Source organism: Aulonocara sp. 'chitande type north' Nkhata Bay, linkage group LG23, assembly GCF_057382095.1.
Source record: "Aulonocara sp. 'chitande type north' Nkhata Bay isolate Kocher_YH1m ecotype deep benthic linkage group LG23, A_spYH_male_GT1.1, whole genome shotgun sequence".
Lineage (NCBI taxonomy): Eukaryota > Metazoa > Chordata > Actinopteri > Cichliformes > Cichlidae > Aulonocara > Aulonocara sp. 'chitande type north' Nkhata Bay.
In genome coordinates, this window is record NC_141365.1 from 47,157,511 (window position 1) to 47,162,162 (window position 4,652).

General features: G+C 38.9%; 1 protein-coding gene across 1 annotated transcript in view; it reads left to right on the top strand.

Moving 5' to 3' along the window:
- Positions 1–4,652, top strand: part of LOC147302822 (ribonuclease inhibitor-like) — a gene marked incomplete at its 5' end in the record, with an annotated part of 440,111 nt that overhangs the window by 151,741 nt on the left and 283,718 nt on the right. The gene's annotated exons all lie outside the window — the stretch shown is intronic.

Below are 4,652 nucleotides of genomic sequence, written 5' to 3' on the forward strand. Positions count from 1 at the left end.
TACATCAGCCAGAAGACAGAGTGAGTCCTCCATCTCTCTGAAGGAGGCCATCGTGGTGAGCACAGATGCAGCAGCAGTGTGGATGTGTCCACTCTCACAGTGTCTCTCTTTCAAGTTTGTCCTCACATTCTCAAAAAAAGAACATGTCTATGCAGATGCCCAGAGCCTAACAACACACCCGCTATAAAAACTTTTGCACCACCAGATTTTCATATACTTACATTTGAAAGTGTTCGTCTCCTGCATTAACTCCCACTTCGATCACTATCATTATCAGAAAAATATCTCCTGTATGGCCCGCAATGAATCCTGGGATATGTTGGGCCACAAAGGACACACCTGACCCATCCTTCAAATTCAGGGAAATGAAGGACGCATTTGGAAGACTTCAAATTTGAACAGCCTTCGTCGCGTCCATGTGATACAATTTCCTACAAATGTGGCATTCGAAGCATCCTCTCCCTGAATTTGGAAACACCCAATGTGATGATAGAGAGCAGGAAGAACCAGTCTCAACAAGAGACACACACACCTGATTTCCTGTAACTGCAGAGGGGAGGAGCCACCCGAGCAGGTGGGAACAGGAAGAGAAACAGCTGAGCCTCCGTCAGAGCAGCAGGAGGACGGTGGAGCTGAGGCAGGGTGAGTGTTAACACCACATTGTTGTAGTTTTGCTGTCAGAGTCTCTGAGTGTGTTTGTTTGTGTGACTGTAGAGAGAAGAAGAGTCACAGTGAGCTCTGTAGCTGTGATTGGCTCAATAATCACCTTCAATGGACTGAACGCAGAGAACGAGCCGAGGAACCTGACAAACCTGTTTGTGTGTGTGTCTGTGTGTGTGTGTGTACCTGTTTAGACATGTTTGTGAGGACAAAGAGTTGGTATGCTACTATGTGGGCTAATAGAGTCCCACAAAATGGCCGTCCTCACGAGTTTGAGGATATTTTTGAGGCTTTTTGGTGTCCTCACTAAAATCTGAAAACAAGTGTCTGTGTGTGTGTCTGTGTGTGTATGTGTCATAAAGAGAGTCGAGTTCACGGTCGCACACTTTCTATCTCAGAGGCTGTATCCCAATTCTTCGGAGCCCCTCTGATGACATGGTCCAAAAAATAAATCAATTGTGGCCACAAAATACTACTTCGTGCGCACGAAATGCTAATTTGTGGGCACGAAACACTTGACCAATAACCGTGATCCTTCCCAGGCCCTTGCAGTTGGTTGACAATAAAATCTATCCCGGCGTCCAGGTCCTGTAAAGCAACTGGGCTCTCAGTATCCTGTTTAAATGTCTCTCCGTAATAATGGTTCCTTGCATTGCAGGCTTTTCAAAATGCATTTGTAGCTCATTCCCAGCCTAAAATAAAACTCACTCATACCGTCTCTGTCCACGGTGTATAGGTTTAGCCTACTCTCATGCTTGTGTCTCTACGCAGCTGTCCAGGAATTGTATCAATATGATGTTGCCACAAATGCGTAATTCGTTGCCACGTTATACCCATTTCGTGCTCTCGAAAATAGTATTTCGAGGGTATTTTGTGGCCACAATTTATTTATTTTTGGACCATGTCATCAGAGGGGCTCCGTACAATTCAGGTACTATTATTATACTATTAGTGTTAATTGTACTTTCTGCAGTGTTTAAATGATTACATATACACACAGTTACTGTCCCTCCACACATACGACTTGGTTCTCCTTCTATGCCCCAGCTTTGTTTACTTTTTCCCACCGAGGCTTCTAGACTTCTGATTGGCCAGCATTTCTGCACGGTTAGGAATATATCTCCACCTGTTGCTTTGGCATGTTCCTAGCAGTGTTTTCCTTCATTTCTGCCTTTACGTGTGGACGGGATTATTTTTGAAAACAAAAACGGAAAATCTCCGTTCTCAAAAATACCCGTGTACGTGTGGACGTAGCCTCAGTCTATGTATTTACTGCTTTGTGGTGAAGGTCCGTGTCTCATGTCAGTGTGTTTAGTTTGCGTTTCCTCTGTCTCATCTTGTCAATCACTCCCAGCTGTGTCCTGGGACAGGGATAAAGGGCAAAACAACAAAAACCAACTAAATAAGCAGACAAAAAAAAAAAATATATATATATATATACACACACACACATACATCAATCACCTGGATCACCTGTTGAGAAAGAAAAAAGAAAACAAGCAGAAGAAAACGAGAGCAATACAATAAACAACATCACAATGATATATAGTAATATAACAGTAAATACTAAATATTAAACATTATTGTGCAGCACATAAGATCAACAGAACACAGTGTGCTTTGAGGTACACTCTAAGAACTAAAACTGATAATTACTTAAATATTTTGGTGCAACACACTGACATTTTAGACCTTCTTCAGAATACTGTATATACTATGGGCATCATGGTGCTGATCCAGAATCCTTACATTATTATTCATTACTAGAGCTACAATAATAAAGCAATGAGGAGGGGGAAGTAATAAATATGAAATAATGTATTTATGATGATTCCATTTGTTTCACTATCCACTCTGTGCAGGGCAAAGCTTATTACATGTATAGAGATACAATCATTTTGCTGCTGTAAAATCCAAATTTTGTCTTATTTAAAATATAAATCTAATATAATCTGCATCTTAATGTATGTTCTTTAAAATACAGTGTGTTTTTTAATATATTATAATTATAATAATGCATAATTATGTGGACATGTATATTAGATCGTTTTTAGTGAAATATAATCCCCCCAGAAGGGCAGGAAATGCTCTGTAACTTACTTTAAAACTAAATATGTTCACTAAAACGGTGACAGAGCTACAGACCCATGACAGCCTTACACAGGTAGCCAGCAGCTATGACCAGCACTACATGTGCAGTTGATAAAAGGACAGGTAATGTTTGTCACGCTGTTGCACACACAGCACGCTCGTTTGTTTCAGTTCGTCAAATTGCCACAAGACAACTTACCAACGTGTACGTAATAAGCTAATACTCCTGTGTGCTATACACTACAGTGTACGCTGTACAGCTACTTACTGGGTTTGTCGCATCAGTCTGTGTCTCTGAGTTAACTTGTGTTTCTCCTACAGCTCCGGACCGCAACAAATGCGCGTGCTCTTTGTGAGCTCGTTCCCGGCTCGTAACCAGCGCGTTCTGCCGTCGAGGGCGATCATTGGTTAAATGTGATCATGTGACATAGATTTATATATAACATTTAGATTTAACATTTAATATTTAGATTTATATATAATATTTACATTTAACATTTAACATTTACATTTAAATATAATATTTACATTTAACATTTAACATTTACATTTAAATATAATATTTACATTTAACATTTAGCATTTAGATTTAACATTTAAAATCCTGTTTTAAATATGAAAAGTTACAAATATTATACTAAATGTTGTAAAAAATGACTCGAAAAAACATGTTTTTGTAAGATTTAGAGCTAAATGTGGAAAAATGTTGCTGTTAATTTCGGCATGTTTCAGTTTACAAACGGCGCCCCATAGAACAGACTTCCTAGGTGCTTGATTTCAAAATAATAAAACGCATGTTAATTAAAAAATGATGATAAAGCAGTTCAGTGTCAATATAGGCCGACCTGTGTTCATTCTCGGTGTGTTTGTCTCCTCATTTTCATGTTTGGTTCTGTAATGCCTGAACACTGAGGAGGTGCTTTTGATTGTGTAACAAAGCTCAGCAGAATAGAAAATAAATAATTTACACTGCAAGTCACATTGCTGTTTTTCCTATTCTGATAGATTACACTGAAACAAAGACAGACAAACTATTCCCTTATTTGCAGTTAAAAGATCAAAATGATCCCACACAGCAGAAACATTTTTTTTTTCTTTCAAGCTCAATTTTGTTATGGAGAGATGTTTTGTTTGTTTTTTGTTTTTTTATCTTTGCGAGAGTAATTTTGGTTTTTTGGGGGTTTTTTTGGTGGCGACTCATCCCATTGACAGATGCAGATGCGGTACCTTTTAAACACAGTTTAGCGCGTTGGTAATGAGCGATACAGCAGCTGTATCGATCACGTGACTTTTTCTTAAAGCGACACACGCACCGATACAGGTTTCGCTCTGTGAGCTTGATACAAGCGTCGGTGCATCAGTGTTGCTGGACCCATCACTACTATATAGTGATGTGTTGTGGTGCTTTGCTCCCACCCCTTGTGTTCCGTGTTTTCGTCTTCCCTTCGTGTACTTCTTCATATTCGTGTACTATTAGTTTTTAGGTTTTTGCTTAGTTTCCATGCTCACCTTCGCCATTTCTGTTTGTATCACCATGTGATGAATAAACTCACTTGCATCTGAGCTGCCTGCATAAAGGGTCCTTTAATAATTTACACACGGCTCGCAAACCGTGACAAAAACACTGGAAAAATTGGGCTGTTCTAAAACGTTTGACGGGTAGTGTATATATTTAGTTTATATATTTTCTTTATTTATAATAGTTTGTTTTATATTGTAGCAAAGTGTTACTTGGATACTTCTCTATGTGCTTCTTCATGTGCAATTTTGTTGCATTCTGAGCCTAAGAAATTTATTGTGATGAACTGCTGTTAGAATCAAGTTAAATTCTGATAAATCAGACAATTACCTCTCCAGCTGTTGTTACAGTCTTTGTTTATCGGATCCTTACAGGGTAAAAG